The sequence below is a fragment of the Pieris rapae genome, chromosome 20 (assembly GCF_905147795.1).
Source record: "Pieris rapae chromosome 20, ilPieRapa1.1, whole genome shotgun sequence".
Classification (NCBI taxonomy): Eukaryota; Metazoa; Arthropoda; class Insecta; order Lepidoptera; family Pieridae; genus Pieris; species Pieris rapae.
Genome location: NC_059528.1, coordinates 390469 through 414913, shown reverse-complemented (window position 1 = coordinate 414913; position 24445 = coordinate 390469). Strand labels below are relative to the sequence as shown.

Sequence of the window (24445 nt, the reverse complement as noted above, 5' to 3'; positions counted from 1 at the left end):
CGTTACATGACTATTGTCTAGTTGTAATTTTGCTCTAACAACACCACAATAAATACTCGTGTACTACACAATGTTGTTGCCATTGTTGTAGCAAACGTCGCTTTTCATGTAAATTTCGATCGTGTAAGCAACCCACACGTGTCGAAATTGCATAACCATAATCTCGATCAATTCACACGTGATAGCCCAGCCAAGCGGATTGAACCTTTTAATACGTGCGAAAATCAAACAGCGAGCAAGAAAAACGACTTTCATGAAGAGCTATTAAGCGACACATATACGAAAGGGTTTGTTTACGTACAATGTTTCAGTAACGGGGAGTTCAGGATTTCAGTGTAGCCCCGACACTCGCCGTGACACGACGTCAGCTGAAAAACCGCTTAAGTGTCGCGCAAAAAACGCCGACGTATTTTGCTAAAACATTTTATCCCTTTACTGATATTTTCGTGTTTTCATAAAATAAATGATAAATTTAGTGATTTAGGTGTTTAAATGTGTGTAGTTGAGGATGTTATTATGAACTTGGCAAGCAAGGAGCAAGCTTATTGGTTGCTGTAAGGTGAGATTGACCTGTATTAATTATTAAAGAAATATTATAATAAAATATTCAAATTTAAAAAAAAATGTGCCTTAAAATTACTTTGATTCAGATAACACAGACATTTTTCGTCTAAATATAACAAGAAATTTCTTAAAAACAAAAGAAGGTTTTGTGTAATTGTAGTCATATATGATACTATTATTAATATACTTTCAAATATTAATTAAATATAACGATTAGTAATTATTTCGACGCTTCTTAAAGCGAATTATCAATTCTTAAGCACCCTACTTAAGGTTTCATCGCTACAAATGCTATTCAATTATTTCTCAATTACATATATTCATTAGTGTCAAGACGATATTCATTGTTAATTGCAATAAGCTGCCTCCCACTCATTTCACGGTTCACTTACTTTCCGAATCAATTATGTATATAGTACTATACATTATTTCTAACATAACAGAAATGGATTGATTTAATTGTTATTTTATTAATTAGATTACATTAATATAAAATCATGCTAATTTTGGAGTTTGTATCTCGAAAACATTCATTACTTGTAGCTTGTGCATGTGTGGTTTAAAATACAACATAATACAACGTTATAACATTAGAATCCACTTACATTTAATATCAATTATCATACTAAAGAAAACACAGAAAAACTGTATAAACTAATGCTCTATCTTCAACAGAGCTACGAAAAACTTCACGAAGACGTAAACAGTGCGACCTTATATTTTTACATGCTATTTGCAATGGTTTTATTGACTGCCCTGACTTGTTATCGCTTTTACTATTTAAGACCCCTTCATCACCCAATACAAGGCAAATCCAATTATTCGAGATTCCTCGTTCTAAGACCAACTATTTACGAAACTCGGTTATGTATCGCATACCTACAGATTACAACATAAATTACCAGCAAATCGATATATTTAATGTGACTAAAAAATTCTTAAAAAAATATTTTAAAAAATTCAGGTAACTTTTACCAATAATGGCTTTGTTTGTTGTTTCATGTTGAATATATGTTTTGATTTACCATCTCGATTCTGTGCTTTGTAAAACTGTTATGTTATGTTTCTGTTTATATGTGTATTCCGTTTTGGCTTTTGTGTGTAATGTAATTGTTTGGTTATTGTTTAATGTATTAGCTGTAGGAATACTTAAATAAATAAAATAAAATAAAATAAAATAAGACAAACGAGTTGGCTAACACTAAGAAAATATTTATCTTCTACTAACTGATATATAAGATAATTTCGTCCCCAGAGATTGTTCTCTTTACCATTCTTACTGAAGAAATATTTTCATAATAAATATTGCCTGTAATAAGATGGATTGTTTAGATTTCATCTTTTACCGTGGATCGTCATTGAATTCGTAATGCCGCCCATGTCCAAAACTTTGTTTATTGACATTTTATTGGAACCCATATCAGTTCTCCTGAATATATAAGCCAGTCAAGTTTTTATTAAGATAACAAATGTAAAAGGTCGACAGATCGTACGGATTGACGTTGCTAAATATAACGAAAGAACTTTCCCCTAATGAGATAACGCGAAAATTCAACAACTTTTGTGACGCACTGATTTGAGGAAATATTGCGTCAGCTTTGTTTTCGGGAAAGAATATATATTCATATGTAATCGTTATCTATTGCTAGAAATATAAAAGCTTTGAATTTTTGGTTACAAGAATTGTCTTGAGCGTCGTGTAGTAAGAGTTAAAAAGCACGTATAAGCCTGTTCTAAGCTTTCCTAAATAGAAATACAATTGTTTTAGTTGAAGTGCTGTTCTCAGAATAAAATTATATATTGTTTCATGTCATTTAATTATCATTTTAGTTTTAGTCTTTGTGATTTCTTCCATGTAATACGAGTTGTCTCTCTCCCTAAAGTATGGCGAGGGGGCCGATGGCTGGCCATGCGTCATACTCGTGAACGGGTGCTACTTGTGGTGACTAGTCGTACTTGAATTCGTGTATGCGGTGATATTAGTTGTTTCGACTATGTATTTGCGTGTTGTTCCCACGAGAACTTAAGTGCGTGATTCTATTTCACCATGCCTCCTGATCATACAGGAAAAATCTTTGTTTTTAATTTATTTTATTATTCTTTATTACTTAAGATGTCATATGGAACATGGTTGCAGCTCCGTAAGTACACGTTGTGTAAAAGGAAAAACTTGGCGATTAAAAAGAGTGGCGGAGAGTATATTGCCAGTTCTTCTCTTACGTTCTACGATGATTTTTTAATTTTATATTGAATTTGTAAATAAGTATAAATATATCCAAAGATGTATTTCATGTTATGGAATACTAAACCACATCCTTCATATCTACAAAACGCTATAGCAGTAGCTTGCCATTCCACGCGGTTGATATAATAACTAAACCCAAAGCTAACATGTTAATACAAGGAATTATTTATACAAAAGAAAATCCTATTACTGTTAACGTTTTGTACACAATACAGGCTACTGGCAGGGTCATATTAAGACGATATAAAGATAATAAAACTGAGATACGGAAGTAATTGTGACATTAATATTTTATGAGTAAGGAACGTTGGCAGAAAACGACAACACACGATGTACATATTGTGAGCTAAATGTAGATGTTACATGATACTTTCTCGTTTTACTTGACAATAAAGCAAGGGTGAGAAAAACCTAATAAAGAACGATGCCGAAATACCACCTGATGTTGCATATTTTCTTTGTAACTGCGCAATAAATGTTCACATCTAGTTGGCACTCAATAAAGGAAATTTTAACATTGATTTATACTTTATAGTATACTGAAAGATTATAGCGGTATTCATTATAGATACATCAATTGTACAAACTCTTTATTTGATTATAAACTTATACTAATTTTATTACACTCATTTAAATTAATGAATTTCTTGATAAATAATTGTGAGCCTATCGGTTATACCATTTTAATGAAATAAAAGTTTTATTGATTTTAGGGCTTGTAAAAATTCAAAATTAATCCATCGTCCATTATATGTTACATAATGATATAAAACGGTCTCTTAACGCCAGTTTATTATATTATTTGCATAAAATCAAGCATATTATTATAAATATGAAATTGCTGCAATAGATGGCGTTAATTATGATTATATTTTTTTATAGAAATAGTCTGTCAACTTGAACACTGTATAGTCTCCCGGTGTTTGAGATTGAAACATCTAGTTTTATTTATTTATATAAAAAATAATATACAATATTGTTATATTTTGAGGCTGAGAATAAAACGAAGACATTTTCCGCAGCAGTTTCTATAAGTTATTTCTGGAATATTTTAAGCAGATACAAAGCTCACAGCTGAATAGTGGCGATTACTGAAACAAATTGCGTTGTCGTTGCGGGGCGGCAATAATCCGCCAAAAGCCAGCAGATGCACCTTGCTACAACCGCAGCCAGCGCAGATTGAGCTATTCCATTCGAAATTCAAACTTTAGCATTTTGTAAACCATATATAAGCAGTTTTTGCTTATGTTTTGTCTGACTAGACATGACTATAGTTACCATAGTTTACTTGATTTTTCCTAATAACGGAAGCGGAAGTCAAATTTGAAATTAACTAGTTGTAACTTTGTTACCGGTCAAACTATGAAAATATTTTGACTATTTCAAAGTAACAATCTGTCCGATTCTATTTGAAAGCCCTCAATCAACACAAAGTGCTCGGAGTTGTTTTGCGTTGGATTGGCTTAATTGTTCCTCCTGAATGTGCCATAAATTTAATTGCAAACAAAAATCGTTGTTTCCAGTTATTGTTTCCCCATTTTTATTTATTTATTGATAGTGACATATTGATTTTTACTATTAATTTTATCAGGTTATTTTCAGGATCAGTGATCATTTTAACTATTCCAAATGAATTTAAAATATTTAATTTGGAAAAGATTTTCGCGTCCTTCGGATCATCAACGTTTATGTTTATTTTGATTTATGAAATGTGATTAGTCTTAATATTAATATTTTTAATAGAGCAGTATTTTGGAATAATATCTACTTTAAAGTTCTAAAAGAAAAAAGAAAAGAAAATTTAAATCATTTTAGGATTTTTTCTATTTAAGGGGGCTGGTAACGGCCTAGTCTCCCATGAATAAAAACAACTAAACATAATTTGTTTATTTATTTTACTACTAAATATTTTGCTCAACTCAGTAAAAGAAAGAAAGAAAGAAAGAAATAACTTTATTAGACACAAAATACAATAATTGTTACTATAAAGTAGAGTGCTCTGGCCCCCACACTAGGATTCCCTGTGTTGTGGGCAGCCAGTCTCTTCCTTTTACATCTAACTTAATTAATTATACTTAATTAATTAATTTTACTTAATAAATTTATACCTATTCTATTTTTTTACGATAAGAATGTTTTCTGTGTTAGTATATGACAGCTTAATAAGATATTTTTTGAGTTTTTTAGTGAAAGTATGAAGTGTGATTTTTGAAAAGTTAGTAATAATTTTATTTTTAATAAGGTGGTTAAAGATGAATGGACCTCGGAAGGAGAAAAAGCGTTGAGCGAAGAAAGTGCGTTTTTTAGGATGCTTATATAATGGTTTGCGTTTGGTTAGATTTGGTGTAGGGGGTGTTTGTTTCCAAAAAAGCCTGCATATTGCCATTAAATAAAGTTGTCTTACAGTTAGGAGCCCTGCTTCGCTGTACAATTTTGAAGTTGGGTGGCGGAAAGGTTTACTGAAGGATATTTTAAGAATGGCACGTTGGGTGCGCTCAATTTTCAGCATCGAGGACAATGCCGCTCCACCCCATACCGATATGCAGTAAGATAATATCGACTGGCATAATGCAGTATACACTATCTTGGTTATATGTGGGTCAGAAGGTTTTCTAAGGCGTTTGAAAACATTTATAAGTTTGCGAACTCGTGAACATAGATAGTTTATTTGAGGGCTCCAACAAAGCCTTGAATCTATAATTAATCCCAGGTATTTGGTTGTTTTCGTGGGCTCCAGGAGAGGACACTTACATTTGTTGAAAGGGTTCAGACATGAGTGTAATTTAATAGGGGGGATAGGGTTTGGTTTGCTGGTTTTCGAGATGTGAAAACATATGTATTTGGTCTTAGACGTATTTAGAGATAGGAGATTATCTAAAAGCCATTGAGAGATTTGTCGAAGACCTAAATGAGCTAACCGTGAGGCTTGTTCCCAAGAGTGTGAGTAAAAGACTATAGCTGTGTCATCAGCGAAAGAGAAGAGTTTAGCATTGGAGAGCTGAAGTGAACATAAATCGTTAATGTATACTAAAAAAAGCGTTGGACTGAGGGCACTTCCCTGTGGCAAACCGCATGAGACGTTTTCTAGTTGACTGCTATGCCCATCAACTCGAACCCTCTGCTTTCTATTGGATAAGTAGGACTGAAACCAACGGAGGATATTTCCACGAATTCCTAGTCTTTCTAATTTTTCAAGTAGTAATGGCCTTGAAACAGTGTCAAAAGCTTTGGCAAGATCAAGAAAAACACCGATACATCTTTGTCCTTCATCTAATTTGGAGCTTATGGTTTCAACCAGTCCTGTGGTAGCATCTTCTGTAGATCTACTTAGTCTGAATCCGTATTGATTGTCGGCAAGGATAGATTCTTTTTCCAAATAATTCAGTAATCTGACGTTAATGATTTTTTCTGCGATTTTAGCGAGGGTTGGGAGAAGAGAAATAGGACGATAGTTTGAAATATCTATTTTATTGCCTGATTTGTAGATAGGTGTGATATTAGCTATTTTCCATGATTCAGGGAAGATACCTTGCTCAATACTAAGATTGCAGATATAAGAAATTGGTGCAGCAATAATGTTTTTTAGTAGAATGACCACTCGATTACTAATATTATCATCACCTGGGGCAGAATTTGGCTTAAGAGAACTAATGATTTTTATGACTTCACGCTCGTCACAAGGAAGAAAAAGAAAAGAATTTAAATTAGCGGAAATTGACACTTTGTAGCAAAGGTCTTGTTCAGTCTGGTTTGTCTTAGACAATATATCGGAAGCCAATTTATTACCTACCGAACTAAAGTAATTGTTTACAATATCGAGAGATTTTTCAGGGTTTTCCTGTAGATCAAGAAGTTTATTAGAATTTGATTTAGTTGGGTTAAGGTGGCATATATTTTTGATAGATTTCCATAGTTTCCTACTATTGTCTTTGTTCTTAAGGATGGTGTTAGCCTCATGTAAATTTTTAAGGTTTTTAAGTATGTTATTACAGAAATTTCGGTATTGCGTATATTGCTTTTGGAGCGGTTCGTTGTTAGGTTGTTTTCTTGATAAGCTATGCAGCTGATCTCTTCTTCTCACACAGCGTAGCAAACCAGGTGTTATCCATGGCTTTCTGATACTTTGAGAATTTCTTTTATAAATGATTTTTGTGTTGGTGTTAACTGCATTTGTAATTGTACTTGTGAAAGCACCAACTGTTTCATTTATATTTTCGATGTTATAAAGAAAGGTCCAATCGACCCCTGATAGATCTTTATACAGTTGGTCGTGGTCTATAACTTTACTTATCAAAAGAGAGGCTTTGACTAAATTATTATTCAGGTGTTTAGTCTGATCGATTCCTATAATGACAGACATGTGATCATTCACTTGGGAAGGGCAGACCGCCACGCGTGATTGAGAATGTGATCTAATGAGTGCATGATCTAGACAATTACCTCCACGAGTTGGGAAGAAGTGTCCTTGTATAAGACCGTAGAAGTTCACTAACTCAAGAAACTTATGAGCTCTTCGATCTTCGGTCGTCTCCTTAATGTCGATATTAAGATCCCCAACTATATAGATAGGGTGTCCATTGTACGATAAAATGAGATTTTCGAGTGAGTCGAGAAAATTATCAACATTATAGAAGGAAGGCGATCTATAAATTGATATGATAACAGCCTTATTATTTAAATGACTAACTAAGCAGTTAGCATCTGTAAATGCCGGTTCAGTTATATTAACGTTAATGTTATTTTTATGAAAAATTACGATTCCGTCGCACTTGTTAATATATTTGTGGGAGAAAGTACATGAATATCCATCTATGTGAATACCTGTAAAATTTTCATCAATCCAACACTCAGTTAGGACAATTAAATCAGGATTAAATTGAAGCCTCATAAGAAACACTAGAAAGCTATCAAAATTTTTATTAATGCTACGGATGTTTTGAGTAACAATGGTGAGGTCTGTGGATTCGAAAAAAACTTTACAGTCTTCCGGATAATTAAAATATTGGTTGGTTATGAAATTTGTATCATCTATGTCGCGAATTAAACCCAAATTATCGAATTTTCAAATAGATAGAAAAAATGGCATAAAAAACGATAAAATTGTATCTAAATGTGTTTAGGATTGTATTACCGATTGAGTCATATTTGTCGAATAATATAATAGGGAAAAGTAGACAATTGTATAAGGTATATGGCCTATCACTATCATAGTGGTACTTTGATAAGTTTGATATATTCATAATCATAGCAATAATTAATGGTTCAGTTATTTTGCTGTCATATCTGTGGAGTGGTTCTGTATAGTGTATTTTTTGTTTGTAGAACGTGTTAATCTTTGTATGGAATTTTGAAAAAGTAAGGAAATTAAATATAAACAATAACAATAAAAAACATATAACTACAGCTAACACCAGTCATGCTTTACTTAGCGAGTTAAGGTGATCTTCATTTTTTATTAGAATGTAAGGAAAGCCGTTCTTCTTCCTAAGATATACGTTGCCATTAGCAGACCAGCAGTACTCGTACTGTTCTGACTTCGCAAACTCCCTTGCAAGAAAATAAATGCGCTTTGCTTTAGGTGTTAGGTATTCTGATATATAAATAGCTTTATTACCTCCGAGTCCCAAATGGCTGGCATTCAGCTTGTTAGCTGTATTCCCCACGTTGTACTTACGCGTCGCACTTAAAATATTGTTCTTTATAAGGGTATTCGAAAGTTCGACGGTGAGGTTCCAACACATGTTGTCTTTCCTGCTGGTGAATCGGCTAACATCTCTAATATCACCTGAGTGTATCTCTATGTTAAGCCCAGAACAAAGTTTCCTTATAAAACCAAACAGCTCCGACTTCGTTGGGGTTGGGGTTTGTTTAGGAACGTTACGAATCTCGATGCATGTCTTGTTCATAGCTCGAGCTAAGGCTTCCTGTTTATCCTCCAGGTCACTAATTTGAGCCGAAATTGCCGTCCAATCTTTTTTAAAACTGTCGATTTTTCCTTGTAGTTCAAAGATCTTTTCGGAAACAAAATCTACTGACTTTCCAATGTCTTGACTAGTGTTATTAGCAGTTGTTAATTTAGCTGAAAGTTCGGCAATACGACCTTCCATGGCATCCAGTCGGCTGTTCTGTTGGTCTTGCAATTTGTCGAGCCTGGCATTTTGGTCACGTTGGAAAGATCGCAGCCATTCCCTGATTTCGTTTTTTAAAACGAGGAAATCGTCCTTCTCGTCGCGCGCAGGTCTTCGCTTTTGCCGCGATTTAGTATTGACGTGGTCGCTCTCCTGTGTTGAGCTATCACCTGCATCGCGTTCCAACTGAATATTTCCTTGTGTTGGAGAAGATTTTTTCATTATGTACTTCAGTTGTCAAAGCTAAGGTTCAAAATTCGATGGAACAGATAAAGATGTCAGCAACAAGTGTAGCAGCCCTGATTGGCGAGCGTCCTTCCCGTATTGCGTAAGCTGATTTGCGTATGCGCAAAGAGGGACAGAGCAGTGTGATGTGGGAGGGGCTAACGCACCGGTGGAGGGGCTTACGGTCGTCTGATGGAGGCACGGTACCAGGATCACAGCACTTAACGGAGACAATTTTTGCGAGTCTCAACGAAAAACTAAACCTCCCAACGTTTCATGTGAGCCGGGTGTCGTTACACAATTTTGATGCCAAATTTATTTAAATTTTGGAAATAAATAATATTATTTAAACTGCACTTTCACTTAAAACACGTCTAAACTGTGCGGCGCCGGAGGGGAAGAGGAAGCATTACTTTCATTTGCAAGCAATCTACTAATAGCCCTTTTGTGTATTTAAATTTCAAAATAGGCAATACAAAACCGAAGTTAGATGCTGAGTGATGATTTGAGTAACTGTGAAAACATTTAATTTGTCCCTTAAAAAAAATCACAAATTCAGCATTAGGCACAGTTTCTTGTGTTAACGAAGAGAAACCTTTTTCATGTTAGAGTATAAATACGAGAGTTTAAAGCTTATATTCCTGGCGTTTTTATTGATGCTTAATTTAATGCTTATTCTTTTTCAGTTGACATTGAAGAAAGGCTTATAAGTTTTCACATTAATGTAAATATAAATAGAATGTAGAAAATCAGTAGAAATAATTATCTTTAATAACGTAATTATATTTTATTAACATGTTTTGTTATAACAGTTACTATGAAGTAACCGATAGCTACTTTAAATAGGAAATAAAAATAAAACAGTTTTGCTGCCTGTGGTTGTTCGGAGTCCCATATAATGTAATCCTTTGTAGAAGATTGTAGTATGTATAATATCTCTTAATAAATTCCTTCCATATTAAGGAAGAGATAAAAGTGTCAATTTCTTTAATTCCCTGAGTAAATAATCATTGAATGATCTGTGTTACTTATTTGTAAGGTAAGTTGTGTTATCAACTGTGTTTTACTCAAGTTTTATCTTAGTGTAGTAGTCTTATTGTAGTTCTAGTTGCTAGGGCTGATTCATTTATTTACATGGATTTGTTTGCTATTTTATTTATTTAATCATGACAGCGAGCCATACATAATGATCAGCGCTAGTGTCTGAAGAAGATATGATCTTTTTTAAACTGACATTTACTTTATTTAAGAGTTAAATAGTAGTGAGGTGTGTATACTTTATTCTTTTTCTAACATTATATATATATTCAACGTCCCTATATCTAGTTCCAACAATATAGCATAGTATTGCAAAACCCCTCCATCAGTTTATCCGTCAAAGAGTAACTTATTGGATTGGGGAGCTCTCACTGAATTGCTTCGATTTGTCAATGTGAGTGAACTGTCCCATTGATAACCAGTTTGTAATACTTTCGATTGTCTGTGACAGCACTTGTTTCACGGTATTATTAGTATGTTAATAGGAGCTTGGATACAGCCAGGCACGACGACATAAGCTGAACTGCTTAATTTATTATTTATCTAAAATGTTTTATGACCGTATTATAACATGACTAGTATTAATGAATAATCAAAAATTTCAGATTTGTGTGTTGCCAACTTTTGACATTCTAGGTTCACGCATGCATTCGGAATATAAAAATAATCAGTGGCGCTGCAACCTCTTTAGGTTTTGAGCTCAGATTTCTGAATCTGTTTCGTGATCATTTTTAAATCTAATAGGCAAATAGGTGATCAGCCTCCAGTGCCTGACATACGTCGCCGACTTTTTGGGTCTAAAACATGTCGGGTAAGACATGTTCCTAACGATGTTTTTTTTTACCGTTCGAGCAAATGTTAAATGCGCACATAGAAATAAAGTCCATTGGTGCACAGCCGCGGATTGAACCTATGATCTAAGGTATCAGAGTAACGCTGAAACCAATAAGCCTATTGGCTTGGCACTTGGTATTCTGAATATGCACGCTGAACAGATTTTCGGAAGTAACAATAATTAAGGACTCAAAAGTTTATGTTAAGTTTTTTCGCTTCGTTAACTAAGTATTCGATTATTATTGACTACCCTTAAGTTACAAAAATCCAACTTTTTACATATTTCATAGGGTTAATCCATCCCAAAGCACATCCACATACTGAGATAAGCTCCTTAGAAGAGGGCTTAAGAGCTTTAAAGGTCCTTTTATTAAAAATTGGCCTCAAACTTGGTGAAGATATTTTAAGCTGCTTAGTACTTGCGTATCTTATTAAACGGTATATGTGGAATTTACTTATATATGTTTTAAAAATAAATTTAGATTTTGATTGTTCGAAAGTTTAACTATAAATTTCTTAGTCCAAGGATGTTGCCTAATTTCGAATAAATTTCATCTATTTCTATGAGATCTTAAATTACTTTTTTATATAAAAAGTAATCAATATTGTAAAAGCGAGATTACCCGATTTGAAATCCTTAGATAAATAGCAAGCGGGATTGTTAAGGCATGTGTGAAATTCAATTTCGTGAGGTACTCTAAAGGGTAAATAGGTTTTTCTTTAAAGGGCCGTAGCACCGTAGCACCGAAGACCCGAAGGGCGTAGGCAACTGTGTTCGGAAGCTTGTCATGAAAAACGGTTTACGATTTATTACATATTCATATGGGATGGTATGTTATGTGTTAGTGTATGTAGTCGAGCAGCGTCTTTGCGATCAATCAATTGACAGCCATTACTATCATCTTGTTGTGACTGGCGTTAAATTAAAATCATATATATCTTATAGTTATAAGAGAAATTTAAATGCACATTAATTCAATTATGTATTTATAACTTCGATTTAAAATTAAGAAATCTTTCATTCAGTTATTTACTATTATTATAGTGAGTTACATTACGAAAAGTATCGCGGGAAAATGCCTTTTACAATAATATATTGAAAACTTAATGTATTTCAATGAGTTAAAAGTTTACAGAAATTGTAAAATAAGGATTTTGAATAGAATAAAGATAGAAACCTCCACTAATTAGTACCTTACTGAAAGGCTAGAATAAATTTTCTTGTTTATTTTTAAGTTTTTGCAATTAAAGTGAAACTGATAGAAACTAGTAAATAGCTTCAAATACAGCTCAAAAATAGTTATCAGTTTTCTGATAAAACCACAATATGATTGTTTGGACTTTGTGGTTCGTGGTCAAATAACGGTCAGTAGATATAGCATTGTCTAATAACAGAATCAAATTGTTTCGTTAATTCCAATGCTTATTAAAAATTACTTTAATTATTATTTAGTTGGTATAGTGTATCATTCCAAATAATAAACGAAACGATATAATTGAAATCACAGAATCAAATCAAAATCAATTTAAACCACATCACGCGTGGTTAGCACCCATCACAGGCTTGAGTTCTAGCGTCAACTTTCAAAGGAGCTGGGATGATCCTCTTTGCAAATCTGAATTCGAAAAGTTATTAGGTCATATTTCAATAAGAGACCGCAGCTGTGGTGACTGGGGAAGCCAGCCATTTTATTAAAAAATATCCTTCGCCTAACACTCGCACAGTTTTGGACCCTGAAGTACTTCGCATTGCCATCAGCCTTTGCTTAAGGGTGCCCATATGTACTCCCCATAAGTGTCCCTGTAGCTTTGAAGTAAAAGCCTTGAACACCATGGCCTACATTGTCAAAACAGTGCAGGTCGTTTTTCTCGCCACAATATGATATGCCGCTCTCCTGCCTCCGTCAATGGTCCAGCAATTTTGGACAGACATCGCAGGAGAGGATAGGAAGCGGCGCGATGGGATGTATTTGATTCCTTGGAAAATGGGACGGGCGAATATGCGATGCTACTTGGGTTTTTCAGTAATTTTCTTGTTTCTACCCCGTGATCTGAGCCCATGCACCTTATAATCTGCTGTCAACGAAGCCTTTAAGTAGATATATATATATATATAATATGATCAGGACTTTAATTGATCGTATATTGAAAACACCAACTCCTTTAAATAGTGAGTATGAAATAAACTTTTACAATATTCTATGAATGAATACTTAGCATTGAGCAAGCTATAATGACGCATATCCGAAGCAATATCGGTAATATAAATACAGTATGAAAATAGATCGTGGCAACGGCTTGCGGATATAGACAACTTGTATTATATACATATTTTCGAATTATGTATATTCTAAGGGAATGATGAGGAGTTCAATATTTTTACTAAGAGTATGTTGTTTGGAAAAGTATAAAAAAGAAGTTATTTGGGCAAGAATTTAAAAATATTCCATAAAACAAATCCAGCCGCGTAAAAGTACAGGGCGATGTATAAAGCTGTTATTAAAATAAAAGTTATTTTGCGGATGTAAAAGCGAACATTTAACTTATTTACATAACTCGACGTTGCTGCTAAGCACTGTAACATCGAGATAAAAAAATTGCACTCGTATCTTTATAAGAAATCTCAATTAAAAGTCTTGAGGAAACATAGACATTGTTTGTAAATTTCTTTGATTTGGACGAAATAGGCCTTCTTAGTCTACTTTTTTTAGGATAACTTCTGTTTTAAAACTTTAGGTATTGTTTGATCCAACGTTGCACTCAATGTGGTTCACGCTTGACCTGACATTAAAGAGCTTGTGCTTGAGGCTATCATAAACCTACTCCTTTGGATGTTTCATTAGGCAGCCAAAGGCACTGCTTACAGAGATTATAGAGAGAGATTCACAACTATTGACAAGTCTTTTTTGTGTATCCACCGAGTGACATAGGTGATTTATAAAGAACGTACATTTTACCTTGCCTAAAGTTACAGTGAAACAAAATTGTTTTGTAGTTTTAATTTTTCACATAAAGAGAATTGTTGAACTTAACGTGAACTAAAACAGACATTATAATAATAATTACAATGCAGTAGGTTAATAAGACTTTTATGCATGACTCCTGTGGTTGGATGCTGACAAAGCTAAGCTGTTACCGTGTCCTGCTTCGGGCGATTGTTGGTGGCGCCGTGGGGTTTTAGTGGGTATGCACGCACAGTAGCGAGTCCCACATAACCCTTCACAACCAGACAACGGTGCTGCAGGAGTGTATGCGTAATGCATTTCCCCACGAAAAAAATGACTTATTTGGTGGACATTTAGGTCTAAAATACACGGGTGTAACCATAACAGAAATTTACAAGCATATACACAGAAAAACCACAATCTCGAGCTTGAAGGTCTAAGATGCTAAGGCATGGCCAATACCGCTCTCATTACAACATTATTAATTGTTTCAATGGACTATGCGCTTTTGTTTTAGCTATAAAAACTCCAATGTCATCTAGGTAAATGACAAAATTCATAAATGAAACCTTATAAAGCATAATTTAGTAGGACTAGCAAACAATGGCGTAACCGGCGTCGCCCCGTCGGTGCCCAAACCCGTATAAAACTTTTCACTCAGTCATAAAGCTTCGTTTTGAGAAAAATGATAAAATAACCTACATTTTATATTTCGAGATAAAATGTTCTACAGTATTTAACTTTGGAGAACATTTTAACATATTCTTTTTTAAATATTCGTAAAGTAATTTTATGCCAACATTGGTCTCTTAATTAATTTTGCGTCTTTGCTTTTTATATTTGTGAAACCTGTTGATGTTTTTAAAAATTATATAATCAGGAGAGTAAGACGATAAATAAATTTTAAACACTAAAATGTTGTACCTGTCTCTGAGAAACATGATTAATTTAATAAGCTTGTAATTAAGTTTTATCATATAAACAAATTACAATTTAATCGTTGGGTAATGTAATTTACTACCTACCTGCCTCAAGGCAGTCTTCGGATACAAATCAAAAGTAGAAACCTAGACAACCCTTGAACATCAATGTACTTACTAACACACTAAACAATGTTATGAAATACCCTTTTGAACGGGCTTTGCTTCACTGAAATTTGAAAAGTGATGTACATGTGCGTCGAAACTGCACATTGCATTTGATTACAATGCACACAATTATTATACTTATAATGTATAAAACAATAAACACAATGTTGACGTATTTCAATATACCTACAAATTTTACTTGAATTGCGAATTAGCATATTGAAGAATTATCAATTGAAGCAAATATAAACAAAGAAAGAAATCTTAAAATTTCTCAACCGCAGTCAATCAAAGTTACTATTTATTTAAATATGGCTCGTGAATTTCGAACGCTGAAAAGTTAATTAACTGCGGCAGCAGGTTACTTCCAAAGGAAATTGAGAAATTCAAACATTTTCAGTTCTTCCTTTTCTAAACGGGAAAGTTCTCCCCGTACATTCATCACTTGTGACTTTTGTTTATCTTAAACAAATTAAACATTTTAGTGCAAGACCTAAAAGTCGTTCGCGCTGTGGAACACTCTGCTCCTCAGCATTATGCTAAGCTAGGGCCAATTGCAATAACAGCACACGCGCATTACATACTTAAAACAAACTTGTTTAAAAAAAACAATCTTTTGTTTACTGTTATTTTATGTGTGGTTTGTTAATTGTCTATGAAAAATCAATAATTTTTGTTTAGTTCGAAATTTTATTTTTCTAATGAATTTCTATCACTGTTGTAGATTTACTGCGCCCATGTGCCGTTTTGATATAGAAAGAAGCATTGTTGTCTACGTCGCTAGAGGGCATGGAACGTAGGGTTCAATTAAGCACAGATATTGTAAATCTTCCATGATGATCTCCTATAGCATTAACAAATAGTATGTTTAATTAGAAAATACTTTATTTGACTCAAAACAAACATTACATTCTATATACAATATTCACTGTGGTTTTATTTAAGATATAAGATATAATATACATTCTACATAATTAGTCTAGCCATAAGTTTTGTTACACAGGCTTTACAATTATTAAAATTCAAACAATATTTATTGAAGTGTCAGCAAAAAATAAAATAATACTCTATACAAAATGACCTTTGGCTTTAATACAGGCCTTTAATCTGTTTGGGCACGAATTTATGGATGTACGCACTGTTTCCAAGGGAAATTTCGCCATTACTCCAAAGATTTTTTAAGAAAAAAATTTGAAGTTGTTTTTTTTATGACACCGTGTCGTTTATAGCAGGCCATCTTCTTTATAATTGACAATCTTTTTGAAGTCTAGTCTTGAGGTCTGGGTTAGATCCTCATCCAGACAGTTTCCAGCTCTCATAAAGTCGGGTACGTTGGTTTCAAGCCAAGCTTGGGTAGTTCGTGCCCTCTGAAAAAGTGCAGAATTCTACTGGAAAGTTCAAGGGACATTTTTAAAAATTATATTGCTAAGAGGTTTCACTACATGATCCATGACTTTATCTTGATAAGTGTATCAATAGTGTAAGTATGGTTTATGTTTACAACCTATTTCATAATTTAATTTGATAATTAAGACGAAAAAATACGAGAAATGTCGCTAAATAGAAAGAACTTCTAATATACGTGTTTCAAATTCAAAATAATGCATTTTCATTTGTAACAGAACTTATGGCCAGACGTTACAGTCGTATAGAGGTAGATTTTATAGGTTTTTTTATTTAGGTAGATTATGAATTCTTTTTTACTCCCGTAGGATGAAACCAGTAAAATAAGGTGTTAATTACGACTCATTTAAGTAAAGTTTTGACAGAATCCCGCAAACGTTTTAAGCAGAATAAATAGGATGTTGAGTAACGTGTTATTTAGTTAATTTTCAAATAAGCTAATTATGAAATTATTTAAACTTTATTAATTACGAAATTTACATTGAAACTGAAACACAAAATAACTTTATTGATATAGGTAAACGAGTTCACTTTCTGCAAATACTACTTTCTTCAGTACAATTTCTTTTTTTGACTTTGATCTATGTCACAAAATTTATCATATAGATAAGCATTCTGCGGCGTAATTAGAAACTTGATGATCTTCCATCCCAAAAGAATATATTTTGTCTACCATAAATTGTGATTTTTCAAATTTAGAAGTGAGACAGATTGTAAGCTCTTTTAATTTTAATATTTCCGTTTTTAAATGTTAAGTGGCAGAATCATATTTTAATTTAACATTTTCGATTTTGATTTAAATCTAAACAGCTTACATTGCTATATTGTTGACTGTTTTACAAGTTTAAAATATAAATTTTGAACTTAAAAATATTTTAGTTTGTACGATATTTTAGTTACCATGTAATAACCATGTTTTTAGATATCTCTGTCGTGTTTTTTGATAGATCTTATAAAAAATACATTTGAATAGTTAAAGAATGAAATTGAAAAATAGAAAGTTTTTCAAAGCGTGGAAAGGATTATTAAACCCAAATAAAACTTCCAACGTGTCATAACTAATTAACTGTAATGAAAATTTACATGGGCAATGTAATTAAGATCTCGTTAACCTCTCAAACAGCGATAATTCAGCAAAAGCGTTCGGTATAACTTGTTACAATTATTGGGTAAATAATAATTTTGCTTACAAGTAATTACTACGATTATAGTATTATAATAATATTATATTATTAGTATAACTGAACAAATATTCGGTGTAAATGATGATAAATAATCTTTGCATTAAAAAACACAGGCCCAAAATTAGTTGTGCCAGTTTCTCTAACGAATAAATATAAAGAAGCAAATTTATTAAATTACATAACTCGTTTCGAGTGCTTTACAATGTTCATCAAGTGAGGTGTCTCTTAAGTTTTATTTAAATGTCAATCGAACTGAAAAGGTTAAATTATACCAGCTCAGAAACCAAAAATAATATTGATTTACAGAAATAAATACATATATTATCCTTACAGACTAATGCGATAATATCGAGAGAAAATAAGATAGAATAGAGTATATAATATTAAACATGTAGCATAGACAATTTCGCTACAGTAAATTCACTCTGCGAACATAAAAATATGTCAATAGTGTCGGAGACAGCGCCTTCGCCTATATCCCATAGGTACAAAGAAACCCAGTTCTTGGTTTGCATTTGGGTTGCACACTACCCGCAAGATTTTCAGTAGATAGTAAGTCCCATCTGGTTTCCTAATTATTGTACAATAAAGAATATTATAATATATAATAGGGTGAATATTCAGAATACTGGGTCGAAGAATTACGCCTGGGGTTTAGACACTCTCTTATTAACATAAGAGTTACATGATGTAAACATAAATTAAAATTTAAAAAAGAAGTTATTCGTATAGTTCTATAATTATTATGGGCGACGAGCTTATTCAAGGCCATCTTCAGTTTGTTGCTGTAAAAAAACTATTACTTTGGAAAACATTTCTGAAATGATTTTGCCTCGAGTACACTGGGGATAACTACAGTTTTTGTCTCCATACAGCAATCCGTTGCTTTCAATGATGTATTTATTCCTCAATATTAAAGATCACACACACATTGGAAAGTGTAAATATTTTATGACGAAGCTTTTCACGTTTTATTTTTCCTCTAATGGCTTGCTTTCAGTTTAGACGTTGTAATGTTTCACGTCTTGGAATATGACACTTATGTTAATGTCATACACAAAAGCGACATTAACAATGTATATACATATCTACTGTACATAGACTTTTACGTTTACTTTGAGCTTATCTAATACTTAGAATATATTTCTATAACACTAACAGTGATGGGTACATTCTTGTCAACGATAAGAGATTTTTATAGGATCCTAGCTGACCCGGCAAACGTTGTTTTGCCATGTTTTTGTTCCAAAAAATTAAAGTTTATAATTAACAAAAAAAACATAAGGGATAATTGTAGAGGGATGAAAATTTAGGGTTGCATGTATTTTTGTATGGTGTATCGTAAAAGATAACGAAATTTTGTCTAAAAAATAAATAAAAAAACTTAGGGGTGGACCACCCTTAACATTTAGGGGGATGAAAAATAGGTGTTGTTCGATTCTCAGACCGACCCATTCTCGACCCAATACGCACACAAAATTTCATGAGAATCGGTCGAGCCGTTTCGGAGGAGTTCGGTTATTAACCCCGAGACACAAGAATTTTATATATAAGAAGAAGAAGAAGATACATAATATAGTATTTTGTTGCGAAATATATATACAATTGATGCAAAATAAAAAACAAGGAACTTATACCTTGTTAGATTTAATAAATACAATTCACTATTCTTCGACTTTATTTATATGATCTACGTAAGTGAACAAAAATATTTTAATCCAGAAAAAAATATAACTTTTGCAAGGTCCAAACAGGAATAAAACCTACCATCAAACCTTCACCTTAAAGTGCATATCAATATAATTACAACAGTATTAAGAATATATAATTAAAATATATTCAGTCGGAATAGTAAAGATCTTTCACTTAGCTTGCTTAAACCAGCAAACTGCCTAATTGCGTATAAAATTTGCTGTCTATGATGAATCATTCTTTAAAAATAGTTAATACATTTAAAATAGTTGAATTATTATGGCACAGAACTATAACTAATTTTTTTAAATTAAATGTTCTATGACCAAAAAGACTAAAAATTAAATTTAATTAACCGAACTATGGATAACTGAAGCTCGGTGACACACTTTTCGTGTGAATATTGTGGACACAATTTCAAATTGAACCCGTTTGTTGTTTGTTCTCCTTATTGAATATGCATGAGAAACCTAGAATTAGGCATTTACCATGTATTATGTAATCTGTATATCGTGGCATATGTATTAACATAAGTACCTAATTAAAAAAGAGCAATGCTGCCTAGTGGCTTTAGCGTCCGACTATTATCGCTGAGGTCGTAGGTTCAAGCCCCGACTGTGCAAATATGTATCAAATAAAATACCACAATCATATCCAAGTAATATAAACACTCATTTTTTTAGAAATTCACTGGAAATACAATTATTTCATATAAGTAAAATTATATTCACATCACTACAATTATTAACAACTGAATCAGTATAATTGTACAGTTTTAACTAAAGTGCTCATCTCTCTCTTAATGTCACAACATTAATATAATGTGACAAAAAGGGAGAAAATAATAGTTTTGTTAAGAGAGTGCAATTACACTGATTTAATATCTATTTACATTCAGAATAAATTTACACTATTAATGATTTCATGAATTACATTTTTCTTCTAAATAAATACAAGTTATTTGAATACATTAGAAATTAAAGTTCACAAATCACTTCAGATCACATCTCCATAAGAAGATGTTATCTCAATTTCTTCTTCAAGTCTATCCACATCCACATTGGGATGTGGTTGGAATTGCTATTGTTCATCAACTTTGAATGTTGGATAGTGGCAGGTCCCATTAATAATAATCTGATTTATTACTGATGTTGGAGGTGCTTAAGATGTTTGTAATTTTTGATTGGAATTGGCTTTTGTGAAGACATTGGTAAGTTTCAGAATAAATTCACATATAGCATATTCATTTTAACGTCAAATATTGCATCTCGTTTTCTCTTTTTTGCAAGTAATAGGCATCTTTCACATTTTATTCAACGCATTTGCAATGTATTCACCAAATACTGAAAATTCATCTCTCTTTGCTGTTGATGAGTAAACTAAGATGGAATCTGATATATTATCAGTTCTTGCCATTTTTGATGGTGGTGATAAGGCATCAGTTTAGACTCATCAGGTGATATTGCATAATATGTTGATGTATTGTTAAATGTATAAATATCCTGAAATAAATGGTTAAATAAAACGTTCATTTAAAATATTTTGTCTGTGCCCGTTCTCACTAAAAAACAAATTCTAAGCAAAACAAAAATTAATCAGTCACCATCTTAGCCCCGACAGAGCCAGCCCACTCATCTCAATTACGTCGGACATACAGCCTCTAATAAAAATATGGGATTAAATTTTGTCGGAATTTTGAAATATTTTTGTCACGCAGTACCTGTTGAAATTGGAGTATTAAATAAATTGACCTAGTTAAAACACAAAGGAGTTTTGTGTGCGAGTAATGATACCACGGATATAATTTGTTCAATTTGTAGGTACTCTTGTATTAACTTCAAACGAGTTCATGTCCAATTAGACGTTGTAAGTCCTTACGGATATCCAAATATCATAATTTAGCATTTTCATAAAAATATTACTACTAATTGCGTAATTCGTACACGAATAAAATAAATGACGTTTCGTCAATTATTCTAACCTTAATTTTAACCTACCTATTTTGTATCTTAATACAATCTGGGCCTACCAAATATGTTAACAAAAATATGATTTACGAATAAGATCACTTGAATGAAACTAACAAAATTCACTGCCGAATAAAAATACTCTCTAAGTAGTAATCTCAACTGTTAAAGTAACATAAACTTAATCATTAGGTGTATGACTTATAAAAAAATGATTTAAAAAAACATCGCTAGTAGCTAAATACAACTTTCGTTTGTCGTTATTAAATTAACTTTAACTATGGTATTGCTTGTAAATTCACAGAATAATTAAACCTGATAAATTAAAAGGTAATGTAAAACAAATAAACAATAAAATTAATAACGCTTCGGCTCGAAAAAGCATCAGGTGGCTTAAACAGAGTTACCTGTTCAACATCCAACAAACCTTTTCATTGAAAATCCTTTTTATAGTAATTAAAGATTGTTTTCAATTCGTTCCCAGACGAATTTATTTACTGATGGATAGATTTACCCTTCAGTGTTTTTATTAATCAGTCTGTGGAAATATAAAAAGAGTGTAAACAATATTTTTCTTGTGAAATAATTTCAGCGTTCATAAACTTGATAATATCGTTTTCCAATTTGGATATCGACCCTTATATTCAAAACCTAGGCTTTACCCATCTAATCCTAATGTTTCTAAGAAATGGAGATAGGATTTTGGAAAAACGATCTGAAAATATCGTAATTTTTCTAGCGCATTTCAGATAAATGTTTTGGCATCAATCCAAATGCTATTAAGTGTATGACTTTAAATTTTACATTACAAAATATAAGTATACGTAACATCAGGTTACAAAAGTAGTTATTCATTTTACATATTTTTAAACATTAATCCATATTTTGTTTAATAGGTTCAAAAACCCAATTTTAGTATTATAATGTATGTAAACAAAAGCACTTGTGCATGGTCACTGGACAGCGTACGAACGCCCTTAGGCCTTAAAAATGCGTGTTTCAACACATAGACATAGTTTTTCAAGTAACATTTTAAAAGCATAGTGAGTCATGTCACGCATAAGCAAACTTTTATGATTATATGTTTATAAGTAAAAGGCATATAGATAAGGCAACAAAAACCTAATTCTATAACTCATCGAGAAATCTTGTATTACCTTCGCTTACCAATAGTGCTAGGTAAATAATACATAACATTGGCGTGCTTTTTCATATTTTAGTACATCTTATAAATGTATGTTCGGCCCCGTTTCAACATGAGATTTGGAATGTTAGCGAAATCCATTTTTAATAGAAAAAAAGAACACAGTTATATATATTTGCAAGGCCATCGGCATTAAGAGGGTCAACATTTTGTTTCGTCCTTACATGATGTTGTTAGGGTTTATTTAAATGAAAAATGAAAATGAAATGAAAAATATTTTATTTCTTCAATACATTTTAATTAATAACTACAGTTATTCAGTCACTAAACTGAGATCACTATTGATTTTACAGATGGGTGACGTCAGCACCGTACGAGGAGTTCAATAGTATATTTAAATAAATACAAATCTCAAACAGACTAAATGCTACCTAAAAGTGAAAAAAAGGAAAATAAAAAATTTTTTTTCAAATACAAACATATGTTTTAATAATGTATAACGCGGAACCATAGAAAAAAGCTGTAATGAAATACTCTATATGCTTGATTACAATTAGAAATAACAATTACAAAAGGGCCCTGTTAAGCCATTTGCCCGGGTTTATTTGATTTGCGACGGATACCAAAGGTTCATTACTCGACTCAAATAATTTGGTCACGTTCTGTTGAATCAATTACTTTTTGTGAAAGTCGTGTCAACAAATAGTCAACTGGCTCAGAATTTTGATGAAAATTGCGACTTTAGCACTTGTTAACCTACGAATTTAGAAAACTTTTTCGTACGCACACAAAGATTTGGAAGTTTTAATAAGTCAAAAACCACAAATTAAGTTTTTTAAGTAAACTCTGCAACCTAAATCATTTTACATCATTTTCTTTCTTTTGTATAGTTATCAAAACATCATTGATAATAAATAAAAATAAGAAAAATTATGTGTTATTTTAGTATAATTCAGTCACGCGGTAATTGAAAAGAGCGTACAAATATTTAAAAGGCCGGCAACGCACTCCAGAACAATCTGGCATACAGAGTGTCAATAGTGTAGAGTAAAATGGCCGCGGTATCACTTAACATCAGGTGACCCTCCTGTTGGCCTGATGGCCTTCTGGCCATGTTTTCTTTTTTTTTATAGAATTTCGTTAGCGTATGGTTTTTGCCACCAGTTTTCTCGGAAACTAAAAGTCACAAAGAGATAATCCTTTTTGAATCATATTCCTTCTCCTTCCTACTTCATTTCTAAGCTCATTTTCATATAGGTATGACAATGTTAATTTATCAACGAAATTGAAGTGATATCTAACAGATTGTTTTAACTCCTCCCTTGACTCTTGACCGCATGAGTCGGCAAGGGTCAGCAAGGATAAGGGCCTCATAGCCTAGCGGTCTTATTAAGTGGCAGTTAGGTCAGGGGTATCGGGTTCGATTCCCGGTTCGAGGGCAAGTTTTAAATTTCTTTTTAGCCTTTGGTTGTATACTGTACCGGGCAAGTGCTTAAACCGTACGTTGAAGGCACGGTCGAATTTCTATAGTATATAGAGGGCATCGAACTATAGAAAGGAGCATGTTTAGAACGTTGTACGTTATACTATTATACTTGTAGTATATGTCGGCGCGAAGCGCCTGTAAATAACGAATCCAGATTTATTAAAGCTGTCATTAAATTATTGAAGATAATGACGTCAGTAATACTGGTGTCATAGATTAGTTTGTTGGCATCTGCCATTTAATTTCGACATTAGAGTCTACACTTTAAAGGCTTCTGCTTGGTTCGACCGCTCAATCGAACTGAGGCTCGCACCAATCAGTTCCTGTATTTATAACAACCAGAATTTGTAATAAACAAGCTTCGTAACATTTCGGGTACTCGTTCCACGACCGAACCCGAATAGACCACAGAGTCAAACAGAGTCATAAGAACGAGTGTCAAAGATTACTTTAATATTTATTGTTATCTACTCTCCAATATTTAAAATTATGATAAATAAC

General features: G+C 32.7%; 1 protein-coding gene across 1 annotated transcript in view; it reads left to right on the top strand.

Annotated features, from left to right (window-relative positions):
• The first annotated feature begins 212 nt into the window (after positions 1-212).
• The window catches only part of LOC110994978 (galanin receptor type 3), a 37075-nt gene continuing 12842 nt past the window's right edge, over positions 213-24445 (top strand). Inside the window, exon 1 of the mRNA XM_022261920.2 lies at positions 213-559. The gene's annotated coding sequence lies outside the window, so the exon portion shown is untranslated. The remainder of the gene's footprint in view (positions 560-24445) is intronic.